The 15347-nt window shown below is 39.9% G+C and overlaps 1 pseudogene; it reads left to right on the forward strand.

Moving 5' to 3' along the window:
* The first annotated feature begins 1006 nt into the window (after positions 1-1006).
* LOC113835878 lies at positions 1007-14622 on the forward strand (annotated as a pseudogene).
* The last annotated feature ends 725 nt before the right edge of the window (positions 14623-15347 follow it).

Genomic DNA, 15347 nt, shown 5'->3' on the forward strand with positions numbered 1-15347 from the left:
TTTAGAAATCAGCCCATGGCTAGATGTGGGTTTAGTGAAGATCTTTTCCCATTTTGTGGGCTGCTGTCTTTTCTTGCTGGCTATGTCTTTTGCCTTACACAATCTTCTCAGTTTCAAGAGACCCCATTACTGAATTGACCATCTGAGTGTCTGTGCTACTGTTATGTTCAGAAAGTTGTCTGATATACAAATTCATTCAATGCTACCTCCCCATTACACTGCTAAGTGGTTCATGTGGCTGAATTTATATTGAAGTCTTTGGTCCATTGAGACTTTTGTTTGGTCAATAAAGGAATAAAATTTCTTAAAGATACTCAACATCCTTAACATTTGGAGAAATGTAAATCATAACAACTCTGAGATATCATCTTACACCTGCCAGAAGAGTTAGAGAAAAAATCACCACAGACAGTTTATGCTGGAGAGGTTGTGGAGAATGGGCAACATTTCTCTGATGCTGTGGGAGTGAAAACTTGTACAACCATTTTGGCATTGAGTATGGACTTTTTTTTGAAAACTCGGTATCAGTCTTCTTCACCATCTAGTAATTCTACTCTTTGCACAAACCCAAAGATGTACATTCATACAACACCAACATTTGTAAAGCTATGTTCATACCAGCAGTGTTTGTAATAGCAAGAATCTGTAAACAACTAAGATGTCCTTCGACTAAAGGATGGAGAAAGAAAATGTGATGCATTTAATCAATGAAGTACTACTCACTGGACAAAAAAAACTATGGAAACTGTCATGGTATTTTTTCTTTAGACATTCTGGGCCTCCTGAAACTGACAAGATTCTGTAAGGCAAAAGACATAATCAACAAGATAAGACAGCAGTGCAAAGAATGGGAAAAGATCTTCACCAACCCCACATCTAGGCAAGGACGAATTTCTAAAACATACAAAGAACTGAAGAAACCAGTCAACAAAACACCAAATAATCACCCTCACTCGCCGCCACCAGCCTGCTTCGCCTAGTGCCCTCCTGCAGCCACCCTGCAGAAATGCTTTGAGTACCCACACTACTTTGCCAGATGAGACCAGTGTCCCGGGTGTTGGCTCCTCATGTCACTCGGGCCTATGCCAAAGATGTAAAATGTGGTGCAAATGCTGGATCCTTAAAGCTTCAAGTTGTAGACCTTTTAGCCGATGCTGTAGCTGTTACAATGGAGCCAAAGGGAAGAACAGTGATTATTGAACAGAGTTGGCGAAGTCCCAAAGTAACAAAAGATGGGGTCTTTTTTAAAAAGGCAATTGATCTAAAGGATAAATACAAAAAAAAAACAGAGCTAAACTTGTTCAAGATGTTGCCAATAACTCAAATGAAGAGGCTGGGATGGCACTACCACTGCTACTGTTCTGGCACATTCTATTGCCAAGGAAGGCTTTGAGAAGATCAGCAAAGGGGCTAATCCAGTAGAAATCTGGAGAAGTGTGATGTTGGCTGTTGATGCTGCAATTGCTGAACTAACAAAACAATCTAAACATGTGACAACCCATGAAGAAACTGCTCAGGTTGCTACAATTTCTGCAAATGGACACATTGCATCATATCTGATGCGATGAAAAATGTTGGAGGGAAAGGCGTCATCACACTGAAGGATAGAAATACCCTGAATGATGAATTAGAAATTATTGAAGGCATGAAGTTTGAAAGAAGATGTATTTCTCAGACTTCAATAAATCAAAAATGTGAATTCCAAGATGCCTATGTTCTGTTGAGTGAAAAGAAAATTTCTATTGTCCAGTCCATTACACCTGCTCATGGAGCTATTGCTCATAGGAAACAAATGGGCATATTTGCTGAAGATGTTGATGGAGAAGCTCTAAGCACACTGGTTTTGAACAGGCTAAAAGCTGGTCTTCAGGTTGTAGCAGTTAAAGCTCCAGGTTTTGGGGACAACAAGAAGAATAAGCTTAAAGACACGGCTATTGCTACTGGTGGTGTGCAATTTGGAGAACAGGGGCTAAAATTAAATCTTGATGATGTTCAAGGTCATGATTTAGGAAAATTTGGAGAGGTCATTGTCCCGAAAGGTGATGCCATGCTTTTGAAAGGAATTGATGACTAAACTCAAATTGAGAAATGCATTCAAGAAATCACTAAGCAGCTAGACATCACAACTAGTGAATATGAAAAGGAAAAGCTAAACAAACACTTGCTAAACTTTCAGGTGGAGTAGCTGTCTTTAAGGATGGAGGAACAAGGGATGTTGAAGTGAAGGAGAAGAAAGACAGAGTTACAGATGCTCTCAATGCTACAAGAGCAGCTGTTGAAAAAGGCATTGTTTTAGGTGTTAGCTGTGCTCTGCCTCCATGCATCCCAGCCTTGGATTCCTTAAAGCCTTCAAATGAAGATCAGAAAATAGGTATAGAAATTATTAAAAGAGCACTCAAAATTCCTGCAGTGACAATTGCTGAGAATGCAGGTGTTGAATAATCTTAGAAAGTTGAGAAAATTCTGCAGAGTTCCTAGGGAGTTGGTTATGAGGCTATGCTCAGAGATTTTGTGAACATGGTAGAAAAGGGAATCATTGATCCAACAAAGGTAAAGGAGTCAGCAATTCTTAAACATTGGATGGCTTGTTCTATGGTGTGTGTTTTCATTAATCATTTTATAAAAAATTTTTTCTAGGTTGTAAGACCTGCTTTACTAGATGCTGCTGGGGTGGCCTCCTTGCTAACTTCTGCAGAAGCTGTAGTGACCGAAATTTCTAAAGAAGAGTAGGACCTTGGAATGCGCACACACGCCTTTAATCCTAGCACTTGGGAGGCAGAGGCAGGCAGATCTCTGTGAGTTCGAGGCCAGCCTGGTCTCCGGACTGAGTGCCAGGATAGTCTCCAAAGCTACACAGAGAAACCCTGTCTCACAAAACAACCAACCAAACAAAAAAAGACATTTGTACATTCCTGAAAAAAAAACACCAAATAATCCAATTAAACTTGGGATACAGAACTAATAAAGAATACCCAATAGGTTTTTACTTCTTAATAGAAAAATCTACTAATAAATTACTTGGAGCAGGTTCTTCACAGACAATATTTAGTGAGAGTAGGTAGCCTCATGTGGGTTAGTAGTTCCAGTTGCTTCAAAATGCCCAAACCTTTTGTCACAGGCTCATGTGGAGGATCTACTCCATTGGATGGTGATATTAAAAGTAGCACATGGGTATATGCCTTAAGATATTAAGATCCCCAAGTAAAAACTGCATCTCAGATGCTCTCTGTTTCGTGGGCCCATGATATGGGCAGTGATATTTCTGTCACACTTGCCAGGAAACATTTATGATCTGTCTGTCACAATCTCTTATATCGTCAAATACTTAACCAAACACAATCACCCATGACCTCACATATCTTCCTGGACTTAGATAGGAGGCACAAGTCTATCTCAGGTATAAATATTTTTACTTCTGCTGCCCCACAGTAACCTACAATTGCTTCAGTCCAGTACACAGGTAAGTAAACCCATCAATATACCATTCCAGCTGATGACCACTTCGATACATCCCATATGCTGCAGTTCCCAAATGGAGACAACCCAAAGTTTCTTGTAAGTATTAGGAAGGTTTAAGATTCCCGGTGTTTTACTCATACATTTTGGTACATTAGTTGTTGTACTTTTCTGCTTGTTTTCCTATATATTTATTGTAATTAGAAGCAACATTGTTTTACATGTCAATCCCAGTCCCCTCTCCCTCCCCAACTCCCTTGCCCCCCACTATAATGCTATCTATCCCATGAGATTTCTGCTGCCCAGCAAGAGTAAAGCCTTCGCCTCTGGTGGGACTTCAGTTTTTGTCATATCCTTTGGGATAATGCCTAGGCCTTTGCCTGCAGTCTAGACTGAGAGAGCATCACCCTATGTGGAATGGGCTCCCAAAATCGATTGCTATGCTAGGGATAAGTACTGATCAACTACAAGGGGCCTAGAATTCAAAGAGAATGCGGACACACCATATCCAAACTCATGTGAAACTTTCAAAGCAGTGATAAGCGGAAAGTTCACAGCACTAAGTAACCACATTAAGAAAGCAGAGAATAATCACACTAGAGAATATTAACACAACTGAAAGCTTTAGAAGACAAAGGGGCCAATACACCCCAGGAGCAGATGCCAGGAATTAATCAAATTGAGGGCTGAAATCAATAAAATGGAAACTAGGAGAACAATACAAAGAATCAATATATTGAAGAGTTGGTTCTTTGAGAAAATCAACAAGATAGACAAACCTTTATCCAAACTTACTAAACGGAGAGTGAACATGCAAATCAATAAAATCAGGAATGAAAAAGGGGGACATAAAAATGGACACTTAGGAAATTCAGACAATCTTCAGGTCATACTAAGAAAACCTGTACTCTACAAAATTGGAAAATTTAAAGGAAATCAACAATTTTCTGGACAGTATCACTTACCAAACTTGAAAGAAGAACAGATAGGCAACTTAAACAGACCTATAATCTAGAAGGAAATAGAAGTAGTCATCAAAATTCTCCAACCCAAAAAAGCCCAGGTCCAGCTGGGTTTAGTATAGAATGATACCAGAAATTCAAAGAAGAGCTAATACTAATTTTCCTCAAAGTTTTTCACACAATAGAAGCAGAAGAGTCATTGCCAAGCAATTTTCATGAGGCTTCACTTACCTTGATAACCTAGTGACAAATAGACACAACTAAGAAAGAGAACTGCAGACCAATATCCCTCATGAACATTAATGCAAAAATACTCAATAAAATACTGGCAAATGGAACACAAGAATACATCAGAGAAATCATCCACCATGATCAAGGAGGCTTCATCCCAGTGTTGCAAGGATGGTTCAACATACGAAAATCCATTAACGTAATCCACCATATAAACAGATTCAGGGCAAAAAAACAACATGATCATTTCAATAGATGCTAATACAGCCTTTGACAAAATCCAACATCCCTTCATGATAAAGGTCATGGGGAAAAAAGGTATAATAAGAATATACCTTAACACAATAAAAGCATATACAGCAAGCTCACAGCCAACATCAAATTAAATAGAGAGAAATTCAATGCATTTCCACTAAAATCCGGGACAAGACAAGGCTGCCCTCTCTCCATACCTCTTCAATATTATTGTCCTTGAAGTTCTAGCTAGAACAATGAGACAATAATAGGAGATCAAGGAATACAAATGAGAAAGGAAGAAGGCAAACTCTCACTGTTTGCAGATGAAATGAGAGTCTACATGAGTGACCTGAGAAACTCTACCAGGGAATTCCTACAGCTGATAAACACCTTTAGCAAACTGGCAGGATACAAGATTAACTCAAAAAATCTGTAGCCCTACTAAATACTGATGACATATTGGTGGAGAAAGAAATGAGAGAAAGATCACATTTTACAACTGCTACAAACAACATAAAATTCCTTGGGGTAATGCAAACCAAAAATCTGAAAGACCTGTACTGCAAGAATTTTTAGTCTCTAAAGAAAGAAATTAAAGAAGATATCAGAAAATGGAAAGATCTCCCATGGTCTTGGATAGGTAGGATCTACATAGTAAAAATGGCAATCTTGCCAAAAGCAATCTACAGATTCATTGCAATCCCCATCAGGATCCCAAAACAATTCTTCATAGACTTTGAAAGAACAACTGTCAACATTATATGGAGAAACAAAAGACCCAGGATAGCTAAAACAAACCTGTACAATAAAGGAACTTCTGGAGGTACCACCATCCCTGACTTCAAGCTCTATTACAGAACTGTAGTCCAGAAAACAGCTTGATACTGGCACAAAAAAGACAGGTAGATTAATGAAGTATAGATGAAAACACTGACATTAACCCACATACCCAAAACAAATGATTTTTGACAATCTAAATTTTTACGATAGAATAAAAAGAACATCTTAAACAAATGGTGCAGGCATAACTGAATGCAGGATTGTAAAGACTGCATATAGATCCAAGTCTATCGTTAAGCACAAAACTTAAGTCAAAATGGATCAAAGATATTAACATAAATCCAGCCACAATGATCCTATTAGAAGCCAAATGGAAGATACCCTTAAATTAATTGGTACAGCAGACTGCTTCCTCAACATTACATCAGTAGCATAGACACTGAGAGCAACGATTGATAAATGGGACCTCCTGAAACTGAGAAGCTTCTGTAAGGCAAAGGACACAGTCAACAAGACAAAACAGCAACCCACAGACTGGGAAAATATATTCACGAACCCCAAAACTGAGAGAGGGCTGATCTCCAAAATATACAAAGAACTCAAGAAGCTAGTCTCCAAAACACCAAAAAATCCAATTAAAAAGTGAGATGCAGAAGTAAATAGACAATTCTCAATAGAGCAATCTAAAATGGCTGAAAGACGCATAAGAAAATGTTCAACATCCTTAGCCATCAGATAAAATATGTGATACTTATGGTTTTATTTGGGGAGGGTGGGGGAGGAGGGGAGGGGAGGGAACTGCGATTGTCATGTAAAACAATCTTGTTTGTAATTGAAATAAAATATGCAGAAAAATAAAATGAGTTACAGAACTAAATAGATAATTCTCAATAGAGGAATTTAAAATGTCTGAAAGACATATAAAAAAGTGCTCTACATTCTTTGGCATCAGGGAACCACAAATGAAAACACATTTTTAGCTTTTAATGAGGGTATCACATTCTTAAAAATTTATACTAATGGAAATTACATTCAGGGAGAAAATCGAGGATTTTTGTCCACACAAACTCATGGAGGAATATTATAATCACATGAAAATATAAAAATTATTAAGAACTTATTTTTCACAATGGAAGTGTGTGACCTCTAATTCAAGAGTATAAGCCACACTACCTGAGGTCATTTGAGATCCAAGGAAGGAGAGGTTTTAGAGAGGCCAGAAACATCAAGGGACACTCAATATGATTCTGTGTAGATGGAATCTCAGTTCTCTGCTGAGAATGTACGAAGGGGACACCGAGCAGTTCCTACCTTGTACATTAACTCATATAGAATCCTGGCTTGTTATAATTTGCTTTACTGCAAAGAAACAGGCAGGTGGTTTTTTCTACTTTCTCTTGTGAAACAATTTTGGAGTTGTTCAAACCTGGCCTGGAATCTGCACTCTTCACTGAGGTCCATAGACTTTAAAACAGCATAGGCTTTAATGACAGAAAACTCACCTCAATGCATGCTGATTTCTAGGAGGTACAATGGATATTGCTTTGGGGAGAACAAAATACTCAATAATAATACTGTATTTCAGCTTCGAGTGGCTTCTTGCACATATGATATGGCTTCAAAGAATTCCACAATGTTGTACAGTGACATATGCCTTGGAAAAAGGTAGACACAGGTATCAGTGAATATAGGATACAAAACTGACACCCAGGCTCACATATATTCCATTTTAAATGCACCAAGAAGTGTTACTTTTTTCTAGATTCCTAGTAGATTTGTTTGGGGAAAACATTTTATAATTCAAGGAGAAGGTTTTCATTCCCTTAGTCATGATCCTACAGAGGCAACTCGGTTTATTTTGAGATTTTCTGTGAGATACCTGGTAAAAGACTAAGACCTCTGTGGCAGGAGACGTTATCTAAAAGCATTAGCTGTCCATGAGCTACTCATTTTTGTAACTGTGTGCAGAGACTGTATGAAAAGCCTAGGTTCTGGAGACTGGAAACACCCCACTCTTCCTTCCTGATAGGCTGGCCTGAGCCTTTCCAAGCTGAGTGTAACCTCTGTTCTTGCCGACATCTATCCAAAGTCCTTTTCCCCCCTGATCTCCCTGGGCCTGAGCCTGCTTGGAGTGGACCTGCCCAGCCAGGGAGGAGCTTCCTGAGTCTGGAAACACCTCACACTTCCTTCTCACTCTGTCAGCCTGATCCCTACTGAGGCCTAACCCCTACCGAGTGAGGAGACTACCAGGAGAGGCAAGACCATCCAGAGATTCAGATTGGAATCCTGGCCCACACACCACAGGGTCACAAGAATAGCTAGAGACCCCACCTGCACCCACTTAAAGAATAGCTGGGAAGAGGAAAGAACAAGAACACACTAAACAACAGAAAGACCAATATGACACCACCAGAATCTAGGGACTCCAAACCAGCAAGATCTGAAAAGCCTAACACAAAGGATGAAGAAGAGATGGACCTCAAAAATTATCTCAGGAAGGTGATAGAGACTTTTAAAGAGGAAACAAGAAAATCCCTTAAAGAAATAGAAGAAAAAAACAAGCAAAAAAATCACATGAAATGGAGGAAAAGACAAACCAAAAAAATTCAAGAAATAAATCTCTTAAAGAATCTAAAGAAAGCCAAGAAAAAAAAAAAAAACAACCAAACAAATGAAGGGAACACTCGAAACAGTTCAAGGCATGAAAGCTGAAATAGACACAATAAAGAAAACACAGAATGTGGCGATGCTGGAAATAAAAAGGCTGGATAAATAATCAGGAATTGAAACTGCTCTTATTCTAGCATTTTTTATATCTCCTACTGGCTTGTCTTGCTAATCTGAGCTCAATAATTTATTTTTTGAATCTCCTCAATCTAAACAGTTATCATTACCTTACTTATCTATATAACTCTTGTATTTATCTCTACCTCCATTGTCATTCCTACCACCTCTTTCAAAATACGATGAATGCCATTGAAAGATTTTATGAAGTCATAATTCTGGACCCCACAGAAACCCTGACCAGATTTGTCTAAGATGGGGATGTCTAAGAGAATCAAAAAAAAAGAGCAAAAAGTAATAAAAATTAAAAGATGGTCAAAAGAAAGTCATAAAAATGTCAGAGAAAAATGTAAAAATGTAAACTGTTTTCTATGGGCTCTCATATATATTTATAATAATAATACGGGTTAAAAATTTTGACCACACCTGGTTAATTCTATTTAAAAATTGTACATATATCCCCACACCCCAAAAATTATATATACTTGTTAAAAGTTTCTATCTGCGTTTCTGGTTTAAATGTAAATTTTATAAGAAGCCAAAAGCCAAATCAAAAATGGTTCAAATATTTTTGCTGTCTAATGCCAACATCAGCCAGTCATTTGTGGACATAGCTCAGAATTTATCTCTGAGCTCTAGTCATTAAATTTGGGTTATCAGGAATTCAGATATCTTTTTAATAAAGATAATATTAAAACTGTTTCATGGCTAAATCTGTCAAAAAGTTAAAACTAGTAACACTGGAAATAGACAACATAAATTTAATAGTCACCCAGATGATAATGATTTTAAATACATCAAGGGGGCTTTATTTTTGATATTCTTACAAACAGACATTAAAAGATTTTTAATTGTTCAAATTTATAAGGTTATAAGTTATTAATGCTTCTATTATATTATTAATATTTGTGTTGAAATCTAAAGAGGTAAAATTTAAGATCACAGCCAAAAGTTGCATATTCTAATAAAAAAATTGAGCTGTGTATTTCTTATGGTACATTAAGACAATGAACTAAGTTTAACAAAGGACTAGAAATAACTGCTAAGCCCATAGGTCTCATGAGATTCTTTAGAATTTTAAAAATAAAACTCTTTAATAAAAGTAGCCTAGGACAACCTGTATATCAGATGTTTACATTGATAAAGGTAAACCTGACAATATAAAGTCTTAGTTTTATAAAAGCTGCTAAACTTTTATAAGATGCTAAAAAATATGTTACTAGCCATTCTTATAAATGAACAAGTTGCCAGATTTACCTAGGCAGACTTCTAATACTACAGAGATCTGCAGAACATGGCATTAAAAATGTTAACTAAAAAAGTTTATAATATCAGAGATTTTCAGATTCTGGCAGCGACCCAATATCTCTAAAGAAGATTATGGGGCTCCATAGACTGTGATATCGCTGACCAGTGAGCATAATGCTCAGATGCTACACCTACTGCCTGGCAGGACAGGGCTCAGACTGTGGACAGGCTACAGGACAGTGGAGAATTGATTGTACCACTTTTGCCTAGACAAAATAAGGTCAGTCTTTTCCATGTCCCTCTTCCACAGAGAGAAAAAAACTCTCACTTTATGGACCTGGTAAAGATTTACATTTGCCCCCAACACTATTGAGACTTGGGTATGGCTAACTGTATATGGACTGGACCCTGTCATTTTTAATAGTTTCAAAAAATGCATAAAATTGATCATTCTCATATCTCTGATAATATTAATGGTTAAACTATAGCCATCTTAATAGCTCATTTAATAAAATTCTGATAAAACCAACCACCTGCTGTTCAGTCACAAGCTCAATGTGTTTAGATTTATTTAGTTGTCATCTAAATATAAGCTTAATGGGCTTTTCATGAGGCCAAAGACACCTCTGTCCAATCTGTACCTGACTCTCTAGACAGAAGAAAAATGTACAAGCTTCTAATCCAATTCTACAGTTTTTGTTAGAACTAAAAGGTATAAATATGTTTCTGCCCTTGTACAAATACCCACTATCTGCTTTTTCTGCAATGTAGATTTCAATACAGAATGGTAATGATAAAATGCCTAAAACTTCTATGTCCTATTATATAATAAAGTCCATATAGTCTTCAGAGGTTCAAAAGTCATAAAGCTTAGATCCTCTTTTCACAGGTAAGAAAAGGACTCCAGATGAGTACAACATCTGTTATCCCATCTATTTGTACATGAGGATGAGATTTTCTTGGAACTCCTGTAATTCTTGATCACTAGAAATATGGGCCTAAGAGTTCCAATAAGATACATAAGTTTTAACTTCGGTTCCCAGTTTAAATATGTCTCAACAGATTTCCATTTCTGTCATACAAATATCAGTTGCTGACTACAGCCTGCTCCTAAAGACTGCAAGCTCTACACTTGCTGTGGATGTGAAATAGTCCAGCTGACATGGACACCCCCGATCTCTGAAACAGAGTCTGCCAACCATAAGCTCCTGATGGATTCCCCATTGCCTAAATTCCCTTCTTGGCTTTTGACTAGCATTGCAGCCCTCTTGGATCCCTAACTTTGTCCCAAAGTCAGCAGTAAGTAGCATAGGAAAGAATACCTTGCCCATCTTCCTGGTAAAAATGCTAAGTCAAAAAAAAACTCCCTTACATGAGGGGAACGCTTGTCCATTACACAATCCCTAGTTCTTACCCAGCAATATCAGGCTCTTAAGCAACAAGAAGGTGTAGGGAGACACCCTAGCCCCGCCCAATAGTCCTGGGACAGGTATCAGGTGGACCCGGGACTCGCCCATAAGGGCGTGGTGAAGGAAAGCCGGGGTGACGCAAGGGAGCTTCTTAAGGGGCTGCACGTGGGGACCCTGGTCCTTTTGTTCTGGCCGCGCTGGCTGGGTTCTATAACCTAGCTCTGGCCTGTGTTTTACCTTGGTGTCTTCTGGAATAAAGAGACCTTAATCCTACACTTGGCGCCCACCAGAATTTCACAACCCTGAAGAGCCAACAGGCACCCAGATAATCCAGTGAGTTTCACCCGCGCATGTGGTGCGCATCCCCTCCCCTGCCCTCTTCTCCCCGGGCCCCAGTGCAGGGCTGACTCTCGCCGCGGGGTCTACCCGCCCACACACCGGCTTGGGCCGGATTCCTCCTCTTCCCATGGGCGCCATTGCAGGCCATGGCTCAGCTGTGAACAGCAGCGCCCACGTCTAATCGCGCCACTGGGACTTCTGACCCGCCGTGTGAGAGCTGCCCGCCTGCAGGAGACCCGGCCTGGCTTTGTCTGGCCCTCCGGCTACCTGGGAGAATTCTCCCGGAAACTCACTTTAGCTAGCTACCTGTGTGCGCTTAGGGCCTGAACGCAGAGCTCCTGCGGGCACAGGGCGGATTTTCAGCTTTCATTCACAGGGAAAGCACTCCTCTGTTCCTGCTTGCCTGTCTACACCTGCTGCCGCCGTCTGCAGCCAGACCCTGCCAGAGTAAGCCTTTCAACTCTAGCCCTGGGCACAGCCACCTGCCTGACTCAGGTAAGTTCTAAAGATTTCCTTAGCGGCAAAAGCAGATTTCTGTGAGTCAGATCCTACCCTAGATAGACGCTGCGCCACCTGCTGGCCGGCATGTGGTTACTACAACCAGAAATGAAATTACCAATAAATATGGCTGCATTTCCTTTGCAGTTAGACATGTATAACATATCTTATGCTTACATGCATTCACTGCTGGAGGAGCAGGCTGACTTGCAAAATATTGGCTTATATGTTTTGTTAGCTGTGACTTTCTTGATTCACGTGTTGTTGTTCCTCAAGAACAGAAGGAAGTTTGATCTCTCTACCCACTTGCAGGATATACAAGCCTTACGTAGCCAGGCTCAAAATGAATCAAAACTTACCTATTCATTGCTTCTTGAGCTGGTAGAACAAAAACTGGATGATAGGCTTCGTTCAATGTTCTATACGATACAGGCAGATCTGTCTAATACTCAAGCTGAAGTGCAGCACATTTATAACAACATAAAAATAGACAGATGCTCCATCTTAGAGTCTTTACAAGCCGATCGAGCAAAGGACCGTGATGAGATTCAGGAACTTATTCAGACCTTACAGATCAAACAGGCTACAGACCATGATGCCTTAATGGCTAAGCAGGCAGCAGACTGTGAATCGTTAGAGATGGCATGCAGCCGCTTAGAAACTCAGCAAGGCTCTCTCTCCTATTCCTATGTCACTAGGGTACAAGAGACCCAGAATAGGCTTCAACAATCAGATAATGCCACTAAGTCAATAGCTGGGAAATGTGAGAGGGACTATAATGAACTTAGAACTGAGCTTCAAAGATTACAGGAGGAGTTACAGACCAAGGTTGCCAAACTGGAAATGTCTACCGAGTTCATGGCAGAGATTAATCGCAACCTTGATTCTAAATTTCAATCTCTGGATGGCTATTTCCAGGCCACCCAAATGCTAGCTAGGGATGAACATATTACTTGTCTAGAAAATCTTACAGGAGAATTGTCGAAGCAAATCGCACATTCCGCATCACACCTTGAATCCCTTATGGTGGATGAGATTAAAGCCTCTCGTGAGGAAATTCTGACCCGGCTGACATATCTTGAATAAGAAGACACTGACTCACTCCGATCCGAGATGCACAATTCGAGAAGGTATTTCAATCACCCTAAAGCGGTTACACACACACCTTTAGTATACCCGGCCATGGTGGTGGACAGGCAACCATCTAAAAAACACTCCCAGGGGCAGACAGCATATACATGGCAGCCAACCCAATTAAAGGATCTTAGGCATATTAAGGAATCGGTTGTTTCGTATGGTCTTCATAGCCTATATGTAAAACAGCTATTGCATTCATGGGCCACCTTTAACAGGGTGACGCCCGCAGATTGGATAGGGTTAGCCTCAGCTGTCCTCGATAATTCCTGCTTAATTGAATGGAGAGCGTTGTTCAGGGAAGAAGGGGGAATCATAGAACGGCAAGCAGCCAGGGACGGAGTTGATGCACCCCTCCAAAAAATCCTAGGAGAAGGTATTTATTCTGACCCAAAGATTCAGGCTGAATATGACGACCATACGCTGTCCCTATGCAGAACAGCAGCACTAAATGCATGGGACAAGGTTAGTGAATCAGGAGAACAGCTAGAAGCTTTTACAAAAATAGAACAGGGACAAACAGACCATTTAAAGACTTCTTAGACAGATTGACCAAAGCAGTAGACAAACAGGTAACAGATCCAACAATAAGACATCCAATTGTGTATAGTTTAGTTTATCACAGTGCAAACCCAATGTGCAAAAGAATACTTTTGCCTTTAAAGATCAGATCAGCTCCACTAGAAGAATGGGTTTTGCATACTGCCCATATTGACTGTAACATACAAGATACTGGAATCTGGGCAGAAGAAGCTCTCCCAAGAGGTTTCAACAAACAAAAGGAGATTAGAAGAGATAGTAACAGAAGGACTTGGGAAGGAAGAGCACCTTACAGGGGCTCACACAGGTACCGTGAGGCCAGTGCTCATCGCCAACTTGACTCAGAGCCTCGCATAGTAAGAGCACGCTCCAGAAGTCCATGGAGGTGTCAGGAGAATAGATGTTTCAGCTGTGGTAAAATGGGACATATAAGGAAAAATTGTAGACAGAGAAATTCACGCGACAGGTCGTTGCCCTCTGGATTATGTAGGAGATGTGGTAAGGGCAAACACTGGACTAATGAATGCAGATCAACTAGGGATGTTCAGGGAAAATTATTGGCACCGGGAAACTCGGAAAGGGGCCTCGAGCAGGCCCCTGCCCCGAGAACAGTTCGATCATTCCCAGTAACAGTGGAAGACAATCTCTCACAGGACGAATAGATAATTCCTTGCCTATGGTGGAAAATGATACTGCTCTAGAGGGTAGTTTAAATAGTGATGAAGAATCACATGTGACTGGTGAAAATGGCAAACGCATATTTTGGCAAGCTTCTATTAATGATAAAAGGCCTCAGTTAAAAATTAAAATTAACAATAAAGTTATTTCTGGTTTAGTGGACACTGGAGCTGATGTGACTATTATCACTCAGAAATGTTGGCCTAAGAATTGGCCACTTAAAGAGGCCAATGTACAATTTTTAGGAATTGGAACTCTATCTAGAGTTCGACGGAGTGTTAACTCGATGGTTTGTATTGGACCGGAAGGACAAAAAGGAATATTGAAACCTTATGTAGCAGATATTGCTATAAATTTATGGGGTCGTGATTTATTACAGCAGTGGAATACTCAAATTAACATCCCTCCAGTGTCAGATACGAATTCTAGACAATCGCGGGATAGTAGAAAAGATCGGGTAAGATGCCATGGAAAATGGCTACCAACTATCCGGGCTGTACAGACACTAAATACAAATGACAGGCCTTCAGAGGAACCAAAGGCCCTGCCATTAAAATGGCTTACAGACGAACCAGTCTGGATAGGGCAATGGCCTTTGACCTCTGAAAAGCTTGAGGCTCTAGAAAAGTTAGTACAGGAACAGCTAGAGGCTGGTCACATAGAGCAATCTACCAGCCATTGGAATTCTCCTGTACTTGTCATCAAGAAGAAGTCAGGTAACTGGAGAATGCTGACAGACCTGAGAGCCATAAATAAGGTAATTCAGCCTATGGGCGCTCTGCAGCCTGGAATGTCATTGCCTTCCTTAATACCTAAAGGATGGCCGATCATAGTAACTGACCTTAAAGACTGCTTTTTCACTATACCATTACAAGAAAGTGATAGAGAAAAGTTTGCATTTACGGTGCCAACTCTTAATAACTCACAACGAGTTCGGAGATACCAATGGAAGGTTTTACCTCAGGGGATGCTAAATAGCCCTACCTTGTGTCAACAATTTGTACAACAACCTTTGGAAATAATTCGTAAACAATTTCCACAATCTCTTGTT

This window comes from Cricetulus griseus, unplaced genomic scaffold (assembly GCF_003668045.3).
Source record: "Cricetulus griseus strain 17A/GY unplaced genomic scaffold, alternate assembly CriGri-PICRH-1.0 unplaced_scaffold_2, whole genome shotgun sequence".
Classification (NCBI taxonomy): domain Eukaryota; kingdom Metazoa; phylum Chordata; class Mammalia; order Rodentia; family Cricetidae; genus Cricetulus; species Cricetulus griseus.